Source organism: Protopterus annectens, chromosome 3.part1 (genome assembly GCF_019279795.1).
Source record: "Protopterus annectens isolate FY-2018-M chromosome 3.part1, PAN1.0, whole genome shotgun sequence".
Lineage (NCBI taxonomy): Eukaryota > Metazoa > Chordata > Ceratodontiformes > Protopteridae > Protopterus > Protopterus annectens.
Window position 1 is genome coordinate 655,947,238 of NC_056732.1, and position 27,519 is coordinate 655,974,756.

Sequence of the window (27,519 nt, forward strand, 5' to 3'; positions counted from 1 at the left end):
GCAAATGCAAAACTTGTATCTGTCAAGGAGACAGCTACACAGCTTTCATTCTAGGAAAGGCAATGGACTTGCCTAATGAAAGCTTTGGACATCCAAATAAAAGACTGCCAGCAACCCTTTCAACTGCATATCTACCTCTCAACAAATATATCTACAAATGGAAAATAAAGTTCTAAATTTCCTGCAAGAACAGATTTCCCAAAAGAGTAACTGCTCATGCAATACTGCTTATTATTTACTACAGTTCTGTCAAAGAGAGTGATATCTCAGAAGATGACTCTTAACAATATACAACATTTGTTAGTGCAAACCTCAAAACCCAAATTGGGGATCTGAGGTTTACAAATTATACTAAGGCTCATGACAGCAGGAACTGCATGTTCAGTGGAAACTTGTTGGTTCTATGTACTGTTAGCCTGCTCCTGCTCAAACAGTGCCATAGCAAGGTGGGAGTGAGATGCTAAGCCTTCCAAATTGCTGATATATAAGCATGGGTCCCTATCAAATGATAGAAAACTCATTTGATGGAAAATCATTTGGCTGAAACCAAAACATAGAAAGCTCAAAACACTGAAAACTCATTCGACAGAAACTCAAAACACTGAAAAAGATATATTTCCTTTTCCCCACGGTAGTGCAATCCAGGAGTTAGTATTTATAGTTGGGGGGTGTGGAGGACACAGCCTCCCACAACGGGGGGTTTGGGTGGCATAGTCCCCCACATACTTCATACATTTTTAACCCTACACATGGATACTTATAACTACAATGAATAACTGTTTGAAGAAAACAATATTCACATAAACTATGTGGGGGGTTATGCCCCCCACACCCCCCTAACTATATATACTAACTCCAGGATCACACTGCCATTGGGAAAAGGGCATACAGCATTTTCAGTGTTTAGAGTTTTAGTCAAATGAGTTTTTAGTGTTTTGAGCTTTCTATCTTATGGTGTCAGTGAAATGAGATTTATCAAATGAGCTTTCTATCATTTCATAGGGACCCATAAGTAAGTATATATATATATATATATATATATATATATATATATATATATATATATATATATATGTATGTATGTATATATATACAGATATATAACTATAGATATAAAAGAGAATATATCAAATAGATATATGACCAAAGGCACCATTAATGGGGGTGAGGGGGCCTAAGCTAAATATGTCTTATAAGTATTGATATCACCCCCTCCCCCACAGCAAAACAGATCTGCCGTACAATACAATACCAACTGTTGCAAGTCCCATACCCAGGACCCGACACAACATGGGCAAAAGACGTTAACAGTAATCCATCCCACCTGTATGATGTCAGGATGGTATCAATAACATATCATGCAGTACAGTACAGTCCGGCTACCATAGGGAATGTACAATGTAGATGCAATAAACTTTCCAAAGATACATAAATACACACACATGTATGCAGATACATACCTAAATATATATACATATATATATATATATATATATATATATATATATATATATATATATATATATATATATATATGTGTGTGTAAGTACACACACAGAGATATGTATAGGAAGATACATATTTAGAGGGTGCACACCATACTGAATAGCCAGTATTCCTACAGTTGCCACCTTATCAAATGGACAGTGTATGCGTCATCCATACAAAAGACAATTGTTGCCTGATAGATATATCCACAGAGAAGTCAAAGGATATGACACCACACACAGATTTTAATACATAAGAAAGTTTTATTTCCGTACTTTTCAGTTGCATATGCCATGTCATATAGCTGTTTAGACTTTGAAATGCATACAAACAGATTAATGCAACTCTCAAGCAGATGATTTACTACTGTAATCCGAAAGCATAACCTATGTTGCTGTCCAGGCCAAGGCCTTCAAGTAGTACAACAGTAAAGACAGTCTGGGCCACAGGATAACAATCAATCAACATTAAGTAATGCAGATGTATAGTCCAGCAGCCTCTAACTACACTCTGTACTCAATCCCTAAGGGGAAAAGATTTAAGCTGAAACTGTGAGATGTATCATTTACATAACAATACATAACTGAAAGCATCACAATCACACTGACAAACAGAACAATCTTTATGGCAGTAAGCAGTAGGCCAGCAATGTTCTCAAGGTGAAATGTATGGTAATGCACAGCCATATACCTTAAGGCAGCTTATTACTGATATCCCTCACATGTTGTAACAGCCTATGTTATTTATGGTGCATATCCTCCATAGAATGACTTACAGGGGCATATAACACTGTTACATACACTGACCTCTGGACTGCAGAAGGGCACACATGTTTTGTGCAGCTGAAGCCCACATATATATGGACCCTACCCCATAATATGTGTGGGGGCCACAACAGCAATGGAATGATGTCAGGAATGGCAGCATGACATAATCACAGGCCACAATATAACAACCCCTAACTGAATGTCATATGGACAAAGCCTGGTATGTAGGTGGAGGCTAGAGGCCAGAACACAGACCCATTTGTGAAATAGTGTTGTCATACACTGAGCAAGTTGCTGGTGTTACAGGATAGTTTGCAGCATACCCTTAGTCAGGAATATGAAGTCAGAAACACAAATTGATATAACCATGTACTGATATCACTCAACATACACACTGCCAGTGATATATCTGACACAAGTCCTATGTGGTGGACAGACAAAACATAACAGGCACACCTCTGGCCATCATGTGGATAGGCTCACAGTTGAGAGCTATTTAGACAGACTGCATTCCATGTTAAACTAGTATGTGCACACAAATCCTGTAACACTGGTGCTATACAATGTATACAACAACACTACTAACACTCTTTCTGTAGTTCTGGAACCTTATACAAATATGTAGCTGGCCTGAGTCTGCAAGTCTTCTTGCAAGAGGTATTGCTACCTACTGTTTGTAACACTGCTGCCCACACACAGGAAGGATGTCCACCATATAGGAAAGGTAAAGGCACCATGCCACATGATGTAGGGATTTATAGTATTGGGTTGCCAATACAGTGGTAATTGGAACTACTACACAGCATGCTGCATGCAGGTAGCAAGTGGAGGACACTGACTGGTGCAGAGGCCATCACCTGATCATGTGCATCACCTAAAAAATCCATGCTGCAATCTATTCAAAGTGGATCAATCCATTTACTGGAGAGAGAGAGATAGAAAGAGAGAGACAGAGAGAGAGAGAGAGAGAGAGACAGTGAGACAGACAGACAGAGAGAGAGAGAACAAAAGGCAAAGCAAAAAAAAAAAATCAAGAAAACTATCCAGAATAGACATCATTTTCACAACAGGTATGTAAAGTATATATGCATGTAATTGACTGTAGTACTTGGTCCATAATAATGGGATAGATGATGTGGAATAATTTATATGTGATATCAGGTGTTGTAATGATGTCCAGCTGAACTACTGCTATGGACAATAGTGTCTGTCCCTGTGGGTAGTGGGCCATACCCATCAACTGTGCAGAGCAGCACTGACTGACAAGATGTAAGCCATCATAGTGTGTGTTGTGTAATGGAAAACATGTATATTACTGTGGCCAAAAGCTGGTGGTGGAACTAATGCCATTATGATGGGCACGTGGGTTCCAGAGCCCACCACTTGCAAGACACTCAACATAACATGTAATGTAGCATGCTGAAATGCCATAGGTGTGTAATAGGCTTACCTGCAATTTGTCCCCATATATACCCCACTAATGTTAGGCTTTGTCCACATGTGGCACCTGTCTGTGTTGTAGCAAGGCAGAACAGTGCATCTGTGCAGGAAGGAGAGTTAGAGAGTGTGGACCGGATGTCTGAATGTACCAAATATATATATATACATATGTCTACAGATATACAGACACATATATACAATTCATAATATTTATATATCTAGATATATACAAACACACACATATGTATATAAATACATGTCCCCTAGTTTTGCATCACAGTGCTGCATGTTATGTGTGAGGTAACATCACACATATCAATACACACACACATATACCACTGTTGCATATCCATCCACATCTGTACATGTAGATCATGCATATGTGAGATGATATATATATAGTCTTTTGCTGCATCAACAGGATGAACTTTTCGGCATATATGGGGATGGTCCTGCCGAGATTTATTTACAGGAAACCATTGACAAAGTATTACGGTATGAAAACAAACTACTAGAATACAAGAAAAAGAAATTGTTAAGGGACATGGAAGACTTTAGGAAACAAAATGTCTTTACTTGGTCCAGAAACAATAAAACTGATGGTATATCAACATTCAATGGTAATCAGCAGCAACCAAAGAAGGAAACACGTCATAACGTTGATCGTACTGTGGAGGAAGTGACTAATAATTCAAGTATGAATCGAGGAGAACGCACTTCACCTGAAGTGCCAGGAGATATACAAGGTAATTTATCAAACACGAATCATGAACAGTGCAACGAGCTCTTAGAAGGTGAGTTGGTCACTTCACCGCAGACCAATTCAACAAATTTGACAAATTCAACATCAAAGGAAATATTGAGGCATTCGCAAACTTGCGCTGAGGGTGAATCGAATACATGTACCATGACGGATGTCAGAAGGAAGATCTCGACAGAAGGAGCATACAAAATAGATTTTTTGGCTTTTCCGCTACCGATAAGATCCGTAAGAAAGAAGTCAGTAGAAATGGAAACGCATCGGGGACAGAAGCGAAAAGAAGCACCACAACAACAACAGGTGCGTACTTTAAAGAAAATGTGGACACAGTAAGTTTGGTTTGGAATATTTCTAACCATGTATTGTCATCGATGGAATTAGCACTTTTAAATAAAGGATTGGGCTTTATACCCACTTGCTGTGCAGACATAAGTGATGCAGTTTTGTCAGTACGCATGTTTGTTCGTAATTTGACTTTGAAGTTAGCTTTAGGTGCCGACAGCAATGGTGAAAGGCATTTTTTCAAGAGGAAGAGTAACTATACACCACAGTTACCAGCGAATGTGGAAACTTTTCTGAGAGCGTTTGAGAACAGTATTTATAATAGTAGTGACTTTGGTAAACCTAATAGTAATTTTAATTTAAACAAGGTGGAGATCCAAGCTTTAAAAAGTTTACAGCAAAATGAAACTATTGTCATAAAACCATCTGACAAAGGTGGTCCAATTGTCATCATGGACGCCATCTATTACTATAGCACTATGAGTGAAATGCTTAATAGTGATGCATATGAACAAATTGTTTTTGATGATGTGCATGAGATTACACAGAATGTTTATATGTCAATATTAGAATGTAACAATATCGGCATTATAACGAATGATCTGTTTAAGTATTTTCTTGTTGAGTATCCACTTACGCCCAGACTGCATGGGCTGCCCAAGATACATAAGAATCCAACCTGGCCAAAGTTTAGACCTATAGTGGCCGGGGCTGGATGGATAACGGAACCATTATCCATATATTTGGAATGTGAGCTGAAAAACATTTTGAATAGGTACTCTTATGTCTTGAGGGATACAGAACATTTCCTGACAGACCTGTTTGAGTTTACACAGAGTATTGACAGTATAGAAGGAATAACTCTCATCACTATGGATGTAGAGTCTCTGTTTACCTGTATTCCGAACAATTTGGGCATAAATATATTATATAACTTGTTGGTTGGTGACAACAGAGTGGAAACTTCTAAAGACGAATTTTTTTGTTTATTATTAGAACTAATTTTGGAAAACAATGTATTCTTGTTTCAAGACAAACATTATAAACAAAAAAAGGGGGTAGCCATGGGCACTAGTTGTGCCAATACTTACGCTAACCTGATTATGGTTGCGTGGGAACAGGAACATCTAATAGGCAACCCCAATATTTTATTTTATTTTATAGGCGTTTTGTAGACGACCTTTTTCTCATATAGAAAGGAGAAGAGATAGGTCGTACAGATTTTTTTGAACAAATCAATTCCACCAGTGACTTTCTAAAATTTACAATGGAACAATCTGATCACAGTATTGACTATTTAGACGTTACTGTGTATATTGATGCACATATAATGAAAACGAAAATATACAGGAAATCATGTTATTGTCCCGCATTTCTTCATAGAGAAAGCATGCATAATCCAACAATATTTAACAACATAGTGAAAGGACAAGCGATGTGACTGTCCAGGCTATGTTGTGATGAACAAATATTAACATCAGAAATGGCCCAAATGAAGCAGGATTTTGTGAATAGAGGGTACAATCAAGGAGATATTGACAACATTTATAAACACACATGGGAACTTAGGAAAGATAGAGCTAAACCTTTTTATTCTACAAGAAAGGTTGCCCCAAATATGAATACCAACAACAGATTGGACAGAATAAGGTTGTCCATACTGTTGCCCTATAGCAGTAACATTAGTAGAATACAGGATGCCATTAAAGATAATTGGCATATTTTGTTGGTGGATGACCACACTAAGAAGCTGGTAGGTGATTATCCTTCCTATGTTTGTAAGATTTGTAGGAACTTGAAACAGCATCTATGCTATTGAACAGGAACAGGGATTAATCAACCAAGGATAAATCCCTCAGTAATGGGCACTAAAAAATGTGGGAGATGTGCCCAATGTCAATACATAGATGAATCCAGATTCTATAAGCACCCGGAAACGGGATATCTCTGGGAGCTTAGAAACACAGGGAGTTGTACCTCTAGAAATGTTGTTTATGTGGCCCATTGTACTGCATGTTTTTGCTTTTATGTGGGCAAAACCAACAGATCCTTGAGAGAACGCATAAGGGATCATTATTATAGTATCTGTAGGCAAGAGGAATATAATGCTATAGCGAAACATGTTATAAATCATGGACCTACACACTTGTTTCTATTTCAAATACTGCATATTCAATATGAGAATCCACGGATTGGTGATATAGTTAACGAAACAGAAAGTGCAGAACTCAAATGGATATTTAGACTGGGTGCTCACAGAGGAAAAGGGTTAAATGATGCTGTTTCCCTTAAACCCATTTTGAATGCTAGGGGTTATAGATAGCTGTACTATTGAAGCATTATTTATTTGCTAAAATTATTAATGTTATTATTTTATTTTAATTTATTTTATTTTATTAGTTATATGTATTAATATATTTCAATTAGCATTTTATTAAGTGATAGGTTTACAGTATAATGTTGTAATAATTGTGTACACAGTTTTACATTGCTGAATTTAGCAACAGGTATTGAATTTTGTAAAAATGCTATGGGCTGTTTGTGCCTTTAAATATTTGAGGTTTCAGATGGTATAATTGATTAATTGATGTAATTTTATTGTATGATTGATATATAAGCTTAGTGCTTTACAAATGATTTTTAACGTCTGAAGAAGCGGACAAGTTCCGTGAAAGCGCTTACGTACTCTGTCTTGTTATATTAAATATATTTTTAACGTTTCAAAGTGGTTTTAGCACGAATTATTTCATTCAGTGGAATTGAAGAGTTGCTCAGCAGTTTCCTAATTGGGATATATTTTTTGTCATCACTTCGGGAATTTGCCTTTTGGAGGTTTAATATATATATATATATATATATATATATATATATATATATACAGCAGTAAATGTGTGCAACATGGATGGTTATGTCACATGTGAACCTCTTGTAGGGATCACATTGCCCTTGTCTGTGAAGGTGGGATTGGGAATTTGGGGAAGGATAGCAGGTATATTTGTGGAGGTGGGTTGGGTTGGTAGATAAAGAAGACAGCCTACAGGGGTGGTATATATGACATATGTGGTTGGTAAATACCCTGGATGGTGAGTGTAGTCTATGATGTGGAAGTCCCATGAGCCCCCATATGGAAACAATGGGAACAAGGCCCCCACCCATTGCCAGTCACAACATCAGCTTCACAGCCCTGAAGGTGCCTGGGCAGGAGGCTGAGCAGGAGGAGTATGTGAACCCTGTGAGTGTGTACTGAGGGCCTCAAGGTGCTGTAGCATATCCCTCAAGTCTCTGTGGAGCTCCTTATGCACCAGACCCTGGACTTTCCCTCAGGTAACAGGATCATGTCTGTGTGTGCCCCTGGGGGGACACCATCCCCTGAGGTGATTCTACCTGAAGGTAGTGCAGGACCAGTAGATGAGGAGGCCCCATGGTGGGTTCCACATGTGATTTGGCCTGGTAACATGGTCAGATGAGGTGGGAGAGGTGGTTCTGCTGGCAACTGTTCCCTAAACATGCTATTGTGTCACTGTTATAGAACACATGTGGGTAGTAATAGTTCACACATTCCTGGAACATGACCAACAGCATGCATAGATATCCCCAATAACACATAATAACAGATGTGCAGCAATTACATAGCAAACAGACCACATGCAATTAACCATAGTGGCCCTTGCAATGGCATGCAGGTGACATTGTCCATAACAGGTCAGCAATGATAGTGTACTCACCGGAAACATGGCTACAGACACATAGCACAAAGTGTGGTACAATACGATATATGTCCCAAAGGTAGGTATGCTGTAGCCATACCTATTGTGATCAGATTGTTGTCGCAGATATAGTGGGGGGGAGACAGAGATGTGTATTAAGAACTATGGTAACCTTGCTGTATGAGTTGCTCAGACCTATTTCCATCTTTATGTTTTTCAGGCAAGATGTCACATGGCAGACTACCTGTCTATTCAGCAGACGAAAATGAGGTCATCATCATACACCTGGTACAGCACTAGCAGGTGCTGTTCAGAAGAACAGCTCATGACCAACAGGAGCAGACTACCCTGTGGAACGATCTTGTTCACAGGATCAGTGATGTCAGCCTGCATAACTGCAGTTATGAGCAGGTCCACATCATTGCAGTGACCTACTTCGCAATGCCCGTTGGTATGCTGCTGCTGTCCGGGGGATCACCTCACAACAGTGGAGGGGGTCATGCCATTCATCCCCCCCGATATGTGTTGAGGAGATCCTTGCCAGCCTCGTGGCACCTGCCCACCCACACACACAACAACTGGCGGAGAGTATAGTGGAGGTAGGTGCTACCCACACACTGGCAGAGGAGCATGCAAGTAAGGCCACAGGACACATCAGTAGACCACTGTTGCATATCCATCCACATCTGTACAGGTAGATCATGCATATGTGAGATGACATATATATAGTCTGTTGCTGCATAGTAGTAATAAACAGATGTGCATAAGCTGCAGTATTGTGGACTTGTACTGTTGATGTACTGTAATGCGGCATCCACCCTGTACCAATGCCACAGCTGTGGATACTGACATCACATCTCTCACACACTTATGTAGGTCCCTCTGGTATACCTCCAAGGCAGCAGCCTGTAGCTGGTGAGTATGGTTTTTGTTCAGGCTTGCCAATACACTGGTCATGTTATGGCTGTGGTATAGTCCATGCACACATTCAACACACCTACTCATAACGCATGCCATACATGTTCACATATTGTTGCTGTTAACTGCACTGCATCACAGTGGTGACCATGATGTTGTATCTGAAGGGTATGTCAGACTCCTACAATATAACTAACGTCCTGTCATTGAAAAGTGTGTCCACAGAGATGAACATAATGGTGAGTGAAATGGCCTACAGTAGAGACATGTGTGAAACATCACCCTTATACAGTGCTACAACAGTGTATATGCCAGTATTACAATGGCAACTGTTACAGATCTACACTACGGCATATCATAATACTGCAGTCCACAACCCTTAAAACCTGTAATGTGGTCCCAACATGAGCAATGAATGTGTAATATGGAATCGTAGGTTAGGGCAACAAATATGGGAAATACATACCTTCACAAACACTGGAAGCATATGTCTGCACACACTCCAGATAAAATATAGTGGAAGCAGCTGTTGAGGTACTGACTGCATGCATTTTCATGGAAATGCACCTTTCAGCAAGTACACATCCGCAGTGTCACACCAAGTATTGGTCTGCTGTCCAAGACATTTGGCCATCAAAGGTGCACACTTACCTGCAGCAGAGGCAGCTGTGGCTTGCACAGATCTTCCAATACATGGCGTGGGTCCCATACCCAACAGTTAGCACCCATGAGCTGGACATGTTGCCACACGTCACCATTGCATATACCATGACAAACAGTGCAGACAGTCATTTATGTGGCAAGGATGTATGGGACAGGAATAATGTAGGAAATAAACAGATGGCCATCCAAGGCAGACAATGTCACATGTAGCAAATTGGTCATGTTTGCTGCCTTGTAACATGCCACAACACTGAGGGGGTTGCAGGAATGTCTAGCAAGTACTGCCTGTGCAGTACCCATCTCAGCAATTGCCTGTACTCTGCAAACGTGTGTCCTATGGGTTAGGGTAATCAGATGTGACAGTTGTACCACAGGAAACATCAGCCTGGCCTCTCTAGAGATAGTGTATGCATAACAGAAGAGGTCCCCAAAAGTCATGCATTGCAATCTGTACTGGTGTACCATGACCACTTTGGAAACCTATAGACAGTATCACTTAAGATACATGTGCTGCACAGCCAACGCCTCACCCCACCTTGGCCCAACATCCCAATCTGTACTATGCCGGTACCAGTGTACACTTGTATGTTTGTCATTCATTAGCTGGAACTAGGCTGTTACATGTGGTGTTCAGTGTTTGGGACACTGCAAACTGACACACGTCTGTAAAAATGCTGAAGGTGGGGTGGGGTTGTCATCCTGACACACCAGTGCACTGCAGCAGGGATGCAAAGGATGCTACGAATGGCTGTATCTGCACACAGTCAGGGTCAGGAACTGTGGCAGATGTAACCCAGACTCCACAGCAATAGTGATGGCAGTGTGTGAACTCCAAGGGATGTGCACATGAGTAGATCTTGCAATCATGCAGAGTTGGTGGACATGTGTAGGGCAGACTGACCATATGCTGGCAAATGCAGATGGCCCATGCTAGTATACCCCTACCAGGAATAGTGACTGCTGCTGTACTCATAACAGTAGGTGTAACAAACTGTCATGATAAGGGCGTGCACACATATGCACTCACGAAGTGAATGCATCTCAGTCAGCATCATCACAACTAACACATTTGTTAGACACTGCATTTGATTGTATAGGATATATGTCACATATCAGGCTCATGTAATGTTAACATATGCAGTAATGTGGTCTCATGGCATATCAAGGAAGAGGGCATCATATCATTAAGGGTGTGTACACTCCCCATAGCCATGGTAAGGTTTGATGGTTGTCAGTGTAATAGTATCATATTGGTCATACATGCACCGCTGATTATGTCATCTGTAAATCAAACATCAAGTATTCACAAATGACATCTGTCCACATATCATCCCAGGTATGTGTCAGACAAACACATAGGGGCTGTGAGCATTAGGGAAGACATAACTGACACAGTAATACACATTTAGCAATGGTGTGTACACCTGTGAGGTATGGTGCACAGTACATGGCAGGGTGCAGAACAGGTGCACAGCAATACTGTGTACATGGGTGCAGTGTTTTCCAGGGGAAGGGGCATCACCTACTAACACAGCCCATGCATCACACACATGTATACTGTTGCTAGCATGGATTGACTATAGCTGCACTGCATGCTGTTGAGTACCATGTGTTATGCATGTTGACAGATGGGTAATGGGAGGTCTGTGTGTACTATCTTTGTGCAACCTCACCTGTATGTGTGTGTGGGGGGGGGTTATTTTGTCTGTAAGTGCAATCTGGTGGAGTGGAGTGGAGGAGGGTTGATGCATGTAGGATGTGTGTGTGTATGTGTGTGTGTGTTTGTGTGGGTGTCCATGTATGCACATGTCTGATTGTGGGGTTCTTCATACATCAGTAATTCCCTTTGGATTTGTGCAGTACATGGACATGGACTGACACATGAGACACCAGGAATACTTGATTGATATGTAATCTCAGGACATCTGATAGTATAATAAGGTCTGTAGCATGGACCATGCATTGGGATGGAAACAAGACACCAGGTATGCTGTTAAGATTGCAATCAGCAGAAAGGTGAAAGACTACCCATGTATGCAGCACTACAGATTCATTGGGGCATTACTAGACAGCACCAGGAAGTGTATCCATATATTACTGTTGTCCACATAATAAGTTTATTGAGCAGCAGACCTTGCATCTACTGAGCAAAAGTTACATATGACACTTCAGTGTGTGACATTATTGAGTGACCGTAGTAGTGCCCAACATATGGGGGCCCATGCTCACGATGTTTGGGCATACCCAGGGTGAACACTCGATGACAGCAGTGAGTTCTTGTAAAATCTACTCCAATCAAGTCAAAGAGGTAATGGAGTAACAGGTCATGTTTTGTGATCACTTGTATAGGCAATTAGAAGAATGATATGTTAATGATTGGTATTAATGAGTGTAAGTTTCCAAGTGTGATGCAGAATGGGGAACTTACGTGAATAAACATGGGACAGTCTGTAAACTCAAGGAGAGGTAGGTATTATGGTGGAATGTCAGTGTGTGTGTGTGTGTGTGTGTGTGTGTGTGTGTGTGTGTGTGTGTGTGTGTGTGTGTGTGTGTATGAGTGTGGGTCAAAGTCCCTCCTGCATGCAGTCTGATGTTGGTGTCCATACAGACACTGAAAATGATGACATGTTTGTTGAGGCAGAGGCAGGGTTGTCAGAGGCCGAATCTGCACTATCATTTGACATCCCCCTGTTATCCGTCCCATCCCCGCACACAGTCAAAGTGCCTATAGATACCTAGCTAGAAAAATAGGTGCCGCTAAATATCTGAAGGTTCACTCGTCAACTCAAACCAAGCAGGCTGTAATAATATCAGTAATGATGAATACGAGTAGATACCACCACGATCATCCAATAAACTAAACTGTAGGATTCTACGACATTTATTAAAATACAAATAAAAATACAAATAAAAAGCAAAAAAGATGATCACTTTCGCGTACTAACAGGTATGCTTCATCAGATCTTAAAATACTTCCATTTAAAACTTCCTTTTATACAAAAGGTATAATCCTTTCATATCAACAAAGTAATTGATCAATCAAATGTTTAAAATCACAATTACCTGAATGCACTCAGTAATTACCCTACACTCTAATCACAGTTACAAATCTACAGAAATGCTACGCATCAACAAATGCTCAAGCACACTAACAATTCATAAACATTTCTATCACCGCAATAAGTATGTAGGCATGTTAATCTTACAAATAAAATGTAAAAAACATTTTGCAAGATAGGTATTTATAAACCATAATGATACATAGCTTAAAATACAAAACCCAAAAGACATATGCATCTCTAATATAGGACATATAAACAGAGCCTATACATCACACAAATGACTTACTATAAAACTCTGTCACTAAAGTCATGATGAAGCATAAACTAAAGCATATTAGTAAATTCTAAAAATTAATAGTAATAATAATAAATAAATATTTGTTCCAAGGTTCCATAATAATAAAATATATTTTTTGATGAATAATATAAAGAACATATGAAATGTGGCATCATTTATTACTGCGTGCTTCAAGTATAGGCTTAATGGTTATGGATTGGTTAAGACCAGGCGCCTGACGCGCTCGTAACTTAAAGATCCATTGGAGTTCCACTAACTTCAAATGGTTCATATTGTTACCCCTCCCCCTCTTATTGGGGATTACTAGTTGCAACACTCTAAATCTAAAATCATGTCCCGCATTCGACATAATGTGTCTAGCTAAAGCATTCTGTTGATTAGACTTTCTAATTTCATATAAATGGTTATAGACTCTATCCTTAAGCCTTCTAGTTGTCATGCCAACATAAAATGCTTGGCATTGTATGCAAAAGGCTAAATAAACAAGGTTAGTGCTATTACATGAAGCAAAAAACCTGGGTTTAAAAACATATTCCATATCAGGATGTATATATACCTGTGTATCAACAATCATTTTACACGTTACACTTACTACAGGGATATGTACCTACCCTCTCGTTATGTTCAAGATGCTGTTTATTGACATATTGCCCACGATCCATACATAAGTAACCTTTTCAAGTTTTTGCTGTTTTTATAGGTAAATTTTGGTGTTTCACCTACTATTTTGACGATAGAAGAATCTATTGTCAAAATATGCCAGTTCCTCCGTATAATTCTTACAATTTCCTTATTATCATTAGTGAACCTAGTGGTAAATGTCACTCTCATATTTTTCGTGTTAAAATTATCATTATTATACAAAGGGCCCTTATGCCTAGTGTGCCCTTTCTTATCCATGTTATAATGTTCTTTAACAACTGAAGTTCTTATATCTTTCACCATATCTCTATTATATCCTCTTTCTACAAAAAGATATTCCATAACATCAGCTTGTTCATTTAGTATATTAATCTCTTTGCACAGTCTAGTTAATCTGATAAACTGACTTTTGACTATGTTAGGAAAAACAAACCGCGGATGCATGCTATCATATTGAAGTAACGTATTCTTCCAGCACGGTTTCCTAAAAAGGGATGTTGAAATATAACCTCGTCCATCTAAATTGATAGTAATGTCTAAAAAATCAATAGTGGAGCTGGAATATTCCATGGTAAATCTTAAGAAATTGGTAGTCGATTCTAAGTAGGCAATAAACTCCCTAACTTCTTCTATAGTCCCATTCCAAAATATCAGTATATCATCCACAAATCTCCTATACAGGAACATTTTCTCATAGTATATACTGTTAAAAAGATAATTCTTCTCCCAGTAGTATACTACAAGATTAGCATATGTATTAGCACATGGGGTGCCCATAGCGACACCCCATTTCTGTAAGTATAGCTTATCATTGAACATAAATACATTATTAGAGAGGACGATATCTAGCAAGGTACATATAAGTATTTGTTGATCATTACTAACATTGATATTATGATTCAACAACTCCCTGATTGCTTCGATACCATAGTCATTAGGGATCGAAGTAAACAGGTTCTTCACATCAAGAGTAACAAGTAAATAGGTGTCTGTAATCCCATTGATAGAAAACTGTTCTAAAGTGTCAATTAATTGGTAAGTGTCTCTTAGTACAGTTGAAATATCCCTAACTAAAGGATTTAAGGCTTTCTCTAAATATACAGATATTGTTTCAGTGGCCCACCCTTCACCCACCACTATAGGGCGCATGGGTAATGGAAAAACCTCCTTATGGACTTTGGGTAATCCTTTAATATAAGGAATTAAAGGTTGTTCAACTAGGAAATATTCATACAACTCATGGCTAATTTGTCTGCAAATAAGCAGATCATAAATCACTTCATGAATATTCCTAATAATCTCAATTAATGTATTACCATTAATCTCACTATATGTAGTTGCTTCTTCAAGCATTAAACACATTGTTTTGTTGTAATCTATAGTATTGAGTAAGACAATCCCACCCCCTTATCTGCTGGCTTAATAGTCAGCTCAGTGTTGCTGCATAAACTCTGCAATGAACGCCATTCACCATTGGTAATGTTAAAATAAAAACATTTCCGTTTACCTTGCAAAAAATATTTATAAAAATCTTGTTCACATAATTTAATAAAACATTCCATCTGATAATACAGGTGAGAAAGTGCTCTTACGTTTAAAACAACAGTCTAAAGATTTCTCTTTCGTATCCCGTTTATTAAAGAAAAAGAATTTTAAGGATACTAAACGTCCAAAAATTCTCAAGTCAGCTTGTAGTTCACTCAGTCTGCTGTCTTGTGAATGAATAAAGGTGAGCCCTTTATTAAGCAAAGAATAGTCAGATAAAGTGAGCTCAGACCTGGAGTAATTAAACACTAATTGATTCAATCCTTCATGCGACGCCTCTGATCCTGATATCCACCCGAAAACGTTCTCCTTCTGCAGCCTCGGCTGTTGGAACGGTTCCTCGATGCTGTTCGCTTTTGCACAGGAAGTGGTAAAAAATGCTGTATACCACCAATGGGAAATTTAGACCTGGCTCCCAACATGTTTTCTGTCTGTCTATCTTTATAGCCCTGTTGGTTCGGTGGAGGGGTATCCACATTCAGTGGAACCTCTGTCACTTTATTGCTACCTGGTGGTGTAGAAAAACTTCACCAACATTTGTTTCATGAATGGTAGAAGAAATATCCATAGTAAGAGGGGCAGCACCATTAGCCATGGAAGATTCATGATTATGAAAGGTGGAAGAAATAGATACTGCATCATTATTAGGTTGCTGAGTCGTATTGGTTCTCGGCCAGACAAACACCTGACCGAGAGTAAAATCCCTATAATCACGCTGGAGTTTACGGTATTTAATGTGCTGTAGCTTGTCACTATAAGTAGTAACTTGCAAATACATATTATCCAGTCTCTTTACATAATTTTCACCTTTAAAACGATTACACTATAATGACAACAGTTAACCACTACACCATGACAGCTATGAAAACAGCTGTTGTTTTTCCAATACATCTGTCAGTAGGCATATTGAATAGTACTGAACAATTGCTGTGACTTCTACACTACTCATATTAGTGATTACCATTGCATCACATATGTCGTTATATCTAAATATACACATATCAGATACATACTGTGTGATACATCTGGGAAGGTATACACAACAGTAATGTTTACACATGACAAGGATATGGATATATACATATACATATGTAGATATATGTCTACATGTACATGCACATATATATTCATATATATGTATTTATCCACATCTGTATAGTGCATCATATATATGGGCATTTATAGATTTCTGTATATATATATATATATATATATATATATATATATATATATATATATATATATATAGTGTATGTACATCACATATTTGATATATATGTAGATATCTATAACTATATGTGCATATATATATATATATATATATATATATATATATATATATATATATATATATATATATAGATGTGTATATATATATATATATATATATATATATATATATATATGTGTGTGTGTGTATATATATATATATATATATATATATATATATATATATATATATGTGTGTGTGTGTGTGTGTGTGTGTGTGTGTGTGTGTGTGTGTGTGTGTGTGTGTGTGTGTGTGTGTGCGTGTGTGTGTATATATATATATATATCCATTTATCTATGTAGATATGTATATGTCTGTATATCTATATATATATATATATATATATATATATATATATATATATATATATTTATATATATATATATATATATATATATATGTTTACCATATGTCCAGAACATGGAGTCCTACCTCAGCACCAATAGTCTCAACCACTTAGTGCAAGGGGATGTCATGTATGTATTGCAGGTATATATGTAGACTGTTGCTACTGTAACAGGGGTTGTCTTAACTGGCATGTTATGTTTGGGAGGTCACATCTGCTATTGACATGCATGCCATTGGTTACTGACAGACATCCTAAGGACATCATAGTACAGTACCACTGATAGCATAGTAATGATCCTGTAGACTACAGCAGAGATATGACCAATATATGTGGACAGTCTGGCACTCTCTGGTCAGTCCAGTCCAGAGGTATACACATATCTCCTTAGTGCAAGACATGTGGGTCAAGCCTGACAATGTGGATGCTAACAGCCATGTACATGGGTATAGCATGTAAATACTGGATTACATATACCCACACAGTTTATGCATTCACACACTCCTGTCTGTCCTGACACTTAATAACTGGTGGTGCAGAGGTCACATGGCCCATACTACCCAGTAGTTAATGGCAGACATCTGCACAGCATCCCACTGCTTTGTCAGAAATATATGACAGTTATGGTGGCCCGGCAGCAGTACTTCTTGCAAATATCTGGACATAACATCACACTGGGTAATTACACTAAGCTCCTGGACATGTAACAAAGCACTGTGCAAACTACTGGCAGACTGCCACAACACTGGCCTACATTTCGTATGGGGGAATACACATGTACCTGCAAATATAGCAGGCTCTACAGGCATGTCCCAGCATAGAGTTACAGACACCTGTGTGAAAGTGCATACCTACAACCAATGTGAACACAGACACGGCCACATATGGTATGCAAGCTTAATAGTACACTATATGGACTGTCTGATCAACACCATCCTCATATGTGCCACTCACACACTAACCCTACATATACTGCATCACGACACAGTGTCTTCCAATGCCTGTCTGTGGTATGGGACATACGTGTGTTTGGACCTACAAAAATGTGAGATGATAGGGTACCATACACTGGAGGAGCATGTAACATCAGATAGAACAGGACCAAGAAAAATGACATCTACCACAGTCTGTACACAGGCCAAGGTATGTATTTGCAATACACATACTGTCAACAATCACCATAAGTACACAGATCCCACTACTGTATGCACAACCACAGAATGCCCAGGTTATGTCCTCAGAAATAACCCCTACTATACATAACATGTCTAGCAGTCTGATATCTGACTGGCTTGTTATCAGGTATGATGTCAATAAATAATGGTGTACAGAACATATGCACCTCTTACTGCATGATATATGTACAAAGCTTAACAGACTTGTGACTGGAGCCACAAACACTGGGCCAATATTGGCATGTTGCTGTGATACCCTCATACATTTACTATTGTAACGGGGTTTATTGTGACTTATGTCCTATGAGGGATATGATGTCAGTAACTCATGGCTGTCACCATGTACTGACTGCAATCCTCAGACTATGCTTCTGCAGTTCTAAGATAGGTGACCTGTGAGTAACACAAGAAAGATAAGATTCCAAACACTGGCCAGTCTGCAGATAACCCTACAATTGGGAGTTTCCTCAAACACATAACACTGTCATGACAGGTATTAAATTATGTAGACCAGCCATATGCACACAAACCCTGTTAAACCAACATTATCCAAATGCAGAAGTGCAACACCTACATTCTGTAGTCATATCTGTAACACCTCCCTCCTGTTTGTTGGCCTGTCTCCACATTGTATGTTGTTAGAGGTATACCCTAATACCATCTGTGATGAGATCCTGTTCACAGTGAATGAAAAGGGCCAACACCCACATGATATTCCTAGTTATAGGTGTGTGTTTCCATGCAATTGGCTATGGGAATGTTACCACAGTGTTTCACATGCAATCAGCTAGTTGGGGACTGCAATTTGTGCAGAGGCCATCAGCTGATCATGAGCATCACTTACAAAACACAAGCTGCTGCCTAAGCAAAGCAGGTGCACTTCTCTACATCCATCAGAGAGGGAGTGAGAGAGACAGACAGAGACAAAGTAAGATAGGGAGGGGGTGAAAAGTAAAAACTAAGCATCTTTGTGTCACACACTTACCAGTCCAGGGTTTCAAACTCTTGCCTAACTATGTATAGCTATCACATGTCTATGCAGCTATTGCATGCACCACAGAGCTTACATACTGGGGAGCTCTCTAAAGGTATATTCAATGGTGAGTGACATCTGCAACAGTGATAAAGGAGGGATAAGGCAGGTGTAGTACACATGCCTGTCCACATAAACAGGTGTCAAAATCAACACAGCCACACTCTCTTAAGGACTCACACACATTATTACAGTTGGCAGGGTCAGGATTAAACTTCCTAATTAGCTAGTTTTCCACAATACAGTAATATGCAGGTATCACATGCACCACAGGGGTTATCAGGATGATATATGGGCAAAGAGTATGTCAAGGTGTCTGACATCAAAAGGCATGCTTCAGTAGGCCAATGGGTGGTGTAGTGAGTGTGAATGCTGTTCAAATCATTATACTCCACACACACAAACACAAGTTGCCAGTACTGACATGCATGGGTGCATTGCTTCATAGGTGTGTAGTGGTTGACTGTGCCAGAAAGCTGTAAAAGGCTAGGTAAAGACTATAAATTGGCATCAGGCCACATGAAAATGGTCTGCAGTGTGGCTCAGGGGTGTAGTGTCTGGATTGGCCCACACAGGTGTATATTGTATTCACCATCCAGTCATCTGGGTTACTATTGTGGGTGGTCAATGCTGTGCAATTCTTGCCATGTATGTGTTCTATATTCCATAACATGGATGATGTCTGGGATGTGCACACATCCCACATGCATGTTCTGTGACATGTGGAAGTGTACCTGGGGTGTCTGGAGCATGTTGCGTAGACAGATTGTTATTATCAGATGTGCCATTCCTGGCCTCATGTGGGGAGAACTGGAAATGGACACCAGGTTGGCCATGCACCTACATTGACAGCATAATACAGGTATTCCCTAGTGTCAGTGGCATCTGTCCATACAGGGTATGTGTATAAGGCATGGTATGTCCTTTATGGGTTACATTTTCTGGCACTACAGTTGTTGCTTAGTGAAGGAGCACTGTATGCAATTATGTGCCTATTGTAGGAATGGGACAGGGTGCCATGCCCTCTGTAGTCCACTGCAATCATACCATGGTTACTATCTGTGGGCAATATGCAGGGAACTACCAACATAGCGGTTGTTGCCTAGCTGAGTGTGTTTGTGTATGAGACATGGATTGAGAGTATTTTCTGGGTAACACAAAGGTTGCCTAAACTGTTTGCCAGACCTTGATGTCACATGTAGGGCTATGGATTGTCAACCCCAGCCTCTCTGCTATTTGCCATCTCTTATCCTTGTAAGGTGGACATTGTTACATATAATAGGCCCACCATATAAGAAATTTGCAAAACCTGCTCCACAATAAGTCTAGTTGTTGCACACTCACAGTCACCTCCACACAGGATATGAATGATAAACACACAAAAATACATGCACACACCAAGTCTCACAGTTGCTATAACTGGGAGTGGAACTCCTACCTAACTAGTACATCACACTACAGCATTATGTAGTTATAGCACATGCCACAGAGATTACTGGGTTATTTCTTCCCCAAAGGTGCATTTCAAAGTGAATGACATCAGCAGGCTTGCCAATGAAGTTCAATGGAGGTTGTAGTGACTAAGAATGGCCTCAAAAGCCTCACTCCCTACACAGACAAACAAACATCCACACTTGTCATGTCTGGGAATAGAACTCCTATCTCACGAGTATATCACACTACAGCATTATGCAGTTATAGGACACATCACAGAGATTATTGGGTTACTGTGTATTTCAAAGTGAATGGCATCAGCAGGCTTGTCAGAGAAGGGCAATGGAAGTTGTAGTGACTGTGAATGGCCTCAGAAACTTTGATCCCCACATAGACAAGCTAACACACACATATATATCCACACTTGTCATGTCTGGGAATAGAACTCCTACCTAACTGGTATATCACACTACAGCACTATGTAGTCATAGTAACGCCATGGAGATTACTGGGCTACTCCTTCCCCAAAGGTTTATTTCAAAGTGAATGGCATCAGCAGGTTTGCCAATGAAACGTAATGGAGGTTGTAGTGAATGTGAATGGCCTCAAAAGCATTACTCCCTACACAGTCAAACAAACATCCACCTTGCCATGCCTGGAAATAGAACTCCTACCTAACTAATATATCACACTACAGCATTATACAATTATAGGATGTGCCACGGAGATTACTGGGCTACAATTTCCCCAAAGGTGTATTTCAAAGTGAATGACATCAGCAACCTTGCCAAGGTTGGGCAATGGACAGTGTAGTTCATAGGTTCATAGGGTCATACATTGATACTAGGCTATTGGCCCTAGGACCTATACATTCCTAGACATGACAGTTCCCTGGCTATGACTTCTCACAATATTTACTTCCCTGCACCCCTGTCTATCAGGGCAGCTGACATGATTCCCAGGGTAAATTTCCCATCTTCCATCCGATCGTCCAGGTTCCTTTTCAAGAGGGCCAAAGAGGCACTCTGCTTGACATGTATGGGCAGTCTATTCCAGAGTCTGTGGAGCCTCTGGGTCAGGAACACATCCCTCCTGCATGTATTGTTCATTCCAGATTTGGATCCCCTGGAGCATGTGGCTGTGAGGGTTTGGAATTATCTAAGTGTAGCATGTCTAACAGCTGTGGGTTTGACATGGCATGGTATGTTAAGCAGAGATTGCCTCTGAGAACATAATATGTGACAGAGTATAGCTGGATGATTTTCAGTCAGCATAGAGCATCTGGTTTAGGCCTGTGGTCATTTCATGAGGTATGTCTGCAGCCTTTCTACTTATTATAGATGTCTTGTGAGGTACATACATAATGGGCCATTGCAGTCTGTACTGGGTGTACTGAGAGATGACTACAGTTTGACAATGGCCTTCTTTTTCTGGATGTAAAGCCCTTAGTGGGAGGTGTGCCACATAGGTGGGTTTCCTGACTGTTCTGGTGATGTAGTTATCAAAGGTGAGACCACTGTCCTCCTGTGTCCATAAGTCTATCACACTTTAGGTGTTTAGTGTACTGCCATCTATGTGGCACTTCACAGGTACATGTCCCTCCCAAATGGGGATCACTATATATTTCTTAGCATTGATCTTGAGGCCATTGCTCAGACACCAAGCATGTCTTTCTGTAAGGCCCTTTTGTAGAATATCCACATCATGTGGGGATTCATTATTAGCTCTCAGTGTGCAGTCATATGTGACCTTTGTTTGCCAGTGTCCCTTAATGTTGGACTGTACTTCAGAGCAGTAGATGCCAAACAAGGGCGGTGTCAGGAATGAACCCTACGGTACTCCAACTGTCACTTGTGTGAGGCTCGGGTTGGTGTCACCTATATTTACAGTGTATGTTCTGTCAGTACAACAGTTGGCAGCCCATCGGATGACATAGAGATTAATGACCAGCTTGATACATTTATCTATGATTCCAGACTGGGGGATGGTGTTGAAGGGCTTGGTGAGGTCCGGATAAGCTGTGTGAACCACTTTACCCTCATCCACATCTCTGGAGACAGATTCACGGTTGTCATTCCGGTTGAGGTGACATGAACAGCCCTTCACAAATCCAACCTGGTAAGGGTCCAGTGTTTGCAGGTTGCCAATACCTTTGTTTTAATTTCCATGATAATATATTCCATGGTCTTGCAGATCAGGCACATCATACTGCTGGGGCTGTAGACCCCAAGATCCAAGATGGATCCCCCTTCTGGGATAACTGTAGCTGTATGCCACACAGTGGGCATGAAGCCTGAGGTGTGGCTATGATTAGACATGGCACATAGGTGAGGTGCCCGTGCAGTATGTAGCTCATGTAGTACACAGCTCAGGATGTTGACTGGTCCCATGGATGCTGTTGTCATAGCTCTGTAGAGTGTGTTTTTACCTATGAGGTCATTATTACAGGAATATGGCAATCTATCTGTGTTGAGATGGGCCCTTTGGGGGTTGGGAAGGGGGTGCAGTTGGCACTGAATCAATCTGCCAGGATATTGGCAATATCCCTGTGAGCAATATATTTAATACTATCCTGTTGTAGCTCACAGCAGTTCTGAGCTTTTCCATTTAGATTCCTCACATAGCTATGGAACTGCTTGCAGTTGTCTTTGGTATCTTTGGCTATATTATGTTCATAACTAACTTTGGTGGATGTTATGAGGGATCTCTGCCTATTACTGTAGCTGGTAAGGGAATATTTTGCATCCTGGAAATTCCCCTGTTTCTGCAACAGTTTCCTCTTTTGTTGTACAGTATGTTTATGGCAGGTGGCTGACACATTGGCTTCCTTTTCTTGGAGGGGAGTGTCTTGGTTCAGTATTGGATGGCACAATTCATGCATGAGTGGATGTGCCTGTACAGTGCCTTCATGTATGATTCAGCAGTCATCCTTTCAGTTCCCATCTGCTTGGGTGTTATGACGTTAGTCACGTCTGATGTGTAACATGACATTGGCTTTGGAGATGTGTGTTATGGAGGTTACCTTACTGGGGTGTGGGGGTGGGATGTTGATGTTAAGGGTGATTAGCTCATGGGCACACCTGACCACCGATGGGATGCCCATAGGTGTGGAGCATTGATTTCTCATGTTGGTAATGACCAGGTCTAGGATATTTGAGCCCCTAGTTGGACTATGGGTTACTTGATCCAGGGCATTGGGAAAAAGGACTTCCAAAAACCGTTGGGCACATGTGTTGGTACACAAGTAGTTTTCCCAGTTAATGGCAGGGTAGTGTAAGTCACCCAATATTAGGGTGCTTGCTTGTATCATAATATTTCACAATATGTTTCAAAAGCTGTAATGGGTATCATGGGGCATGGTGGGGGATCTGTAGCAAGCAATACAATTTGGAATGCAGTCTAACCTACTACTAGTTGCACCAGGGGTATTTCCAACACATTCTATTGGGCAAGTAGCCTGGTGGTGTGAATATCCTTGGTGAATATGGACACTCCTCCACCTTTATTGTTTTGGCACTGGTTTGGTGGGCAACAGGTGTGGTGACAGCTGTAACTGGTATTGCAGGGGTGCTCTCTGGAGTGTTGGATCAGGTCTCTGTTACTGTACAGTTATTGATGTTCTCCATTTTTAGGTGTGCATAGTGACTGTGAATGACCAAAAAACATTGATCCCTACACACAACTTCAGAGTTGTTATGTCCAGGAATAGAACTCCTGGCTAACTAGTATATCACAGTAAAGCATTATGCAGTTATAGGACATGCCTCAGAGATTACTGGGCTACTTTTGCCCCAAAGGTGAATTTCAAAGTGAATTACATCAGCATGCTAGCCAAAGAAAGACAATGGAGGTTGCAGTGACTGTGAATGATCTCAAAAGCATTGCTCCCTACACAGACAAACATCCACACTTGCCATGTCTGGGGGTAGAACTCCTACCTAACTAGTTTTCACACTACATCATTACGCAGTTATAGGACACACCCCGGAAACTACTGGGGTACTTTTTCCCCAAAGGTGTACTTCAAAGTGAATGACATCAGCAGGCTTGCCAAAGAAAGGCATTGGAGGCTGTAGTGACTATGAATAGCCTCAAAAGCATTGTTCCCTACACAACCAAATATCCACACTTGCCATGTCAGGGAATAGAACTCCTACCTAACTAGTTTATCACACTACAGCATTATACAGTTATAGGACGCGCTATGGAGATTACTGGGCTAGTTCTTCCCGAAAGGTGTATTTCAAAGTGAATGGCATCAGCAGGCTTTCCAATGCAGGGCAATTGAGGTTGTAGTGACTGTGAATGGCCTCAAAAACATTGCTCCCTATACAGACAAACATCCTCACTTGCCATGTCTGGAAAGAGAACTCCTACCTAACTAGTTTATCACACTCTACAGCATTATGCAGTTAAAGGATGCACTACAGAGATTACTGGGCTACTCCTTCCCTAAAGGTGTATTTCAAAATGAATGACATCAGCAGCCCTGCCAAAGTAGGGCATTTGAAATTGTAGTGAGTGTGACTGGCCTAAGACAAATCTGCCACATCTGGGATTAGATCTTCTACTTAACTAGTACATCACACTATGCAGTTATAGGATGCACCACAGAGATTACTGGGCTACTACTTCCCCAAATGTGTATTTCAAGGTGAAGACATCTGCAGGCTTGACATAGTAGAGCAATAGGGATTGCAGTGTGTGTGCATGGGCCATAACCCATTCATCTAGAGGCAGACACACAACAGTCAGGCACACACAGGTTTATATTCCACAGGTACATGTATATAAGGGTTCACTTTATAACATCGAAATACTGAAATGTCGAATTTCAGTATCTCGAAGCTATAAAGTCGAATGTTAAAAATAGTGAACGTTCATAATCGCGAATTTGACGTATGTCAAAAATATGTTGAATTTGTGGTTATGAAGTTGCGCTATGTAATGTACGGGTTTGTGTTTTGTTGGTGCACGGTGCCATGTTTGGATGTAGGTGTTATGTCAGGTAAGTGAGTGTTTTGTAAGGGTTTTGAGTGGGAGTTAGAGTGTGTGTGAGGGATTGGAGATTGTGCGTGTGTGAGTGAGCTTTTGTGTTGTGTTTGTGCAATGCAATCTCGGAGTTAGTATATATAAGTAGGGGGTGTGTGAGTTGTGTATGTGTGTTGTTTTTTTTGTTTATGTTGTGATGTGGGTGTTGTGTTGTATGTTTAGTGTAGTGTGTGCAGTGTTTTCGGTTATGTGGTTTCACGGTTTTTGTTTGTCTGTGTTTTGTGGATTCGGTTTTATAGTCTCGAGACACTGAAATTCGATATTTCAGCATTTCGAGGTTATAAAGTGAATCTGTATATAACTGCTAGATGACTACTTACTTGTACAGTTATGTTACGCAGTTAGCACAAGCACCACAGGCAATATAGTGCTGAGGGATACCAGAGACAAATGTTTACGGTAGTTGACATTTGCACATCATGTGGTTTTAGCCAATTGGATGTGTGCTGGGTGGGGCAGTCCTCATGATGGGAGGCTCTTTGTCAATGTCACTCTCTTCCACACATCTATGTATGTGTATTTTTAGCCTATTATAGTGTGTTGTCCTTGGATATATGTGTGTATTCCTTTCCAATGTGTGCAAAGTATGACTGGTGTGTACTGAGGAGTGTATGCACTAACATCTGTGACTGTCAGATATGTATGGTCCACTGTTGTTGCCAGACATGGGCTTCATTTCTGTCAAGTGTGTGAGCATGACCAGTATGACCTTTCAGTATTTTGTTATCTGACATGGCCTTCATTTCTCTAAGTGAGAGATCATGCCCAGTATGACCTTCTGTATTGAATGTGTGAATCCATTCCAGGTAGATTGTACTCCAGTGCAGACTATTGTGCTCTACACCTACAGCTAGCAAACTGTTTCTGCAGGATATCTGTAGATTGGTTGACAATATGGGGTCAAATTGGGCAAAGGATAGTGGGTTACTGTAGGTAATTGTGTCTGTGCTGCTTCTGCTACATGGTGTTGGTGTTAGCAGAGATATTCAGACATATGTACTGTTTTACACTGTGATGTTTTATGTCATCAAGTACTGTGAGGTATACATATTTGCTTGCAATGATGGCCTGTGGAACACAGGGTGAATGCAGCTGTGTACAGTATTGTGGTCAGCAGCCTACATATTCTTGCACAATCATGCCATTCTGGAGGGGAAGCTGCAGACACTTGCTGCTGGGTCTGTGTAAATGGTTCAGCACCTTGGTACAGTGGTGGCAAAGGATCCCACGCTTGTACATCCATCCACAGGACAGTATGGCCATATCCTGCTGTGGCCATACCTCACAGCTATACAGATTCACACAGGTTAACCAGAGGCAGAGGTCATAATTCTGGACATTACCCCTTCACATACTGTTGAAATGTATAACTCACTGATAATGTAGAGGTGAGCAAAATATCCAAACAATAGTAAAAATCACACCGCTACTCCACAGCTATACCAACCATAAAAATCATTTATTAAAATATTTAAAACTGCTTGTTAAAGTGTTATCAGTACTTGAATCACCACCAAATGAATCGATTTTTATAAAAAAGAACACTGTTGCTTTCAGAAGCAAATATTCATGCTGCAAAAAACTAGCAAATGTAGCTTATTGCAGTAAGAGTCTTCAAATATATTCAAATATGCTTC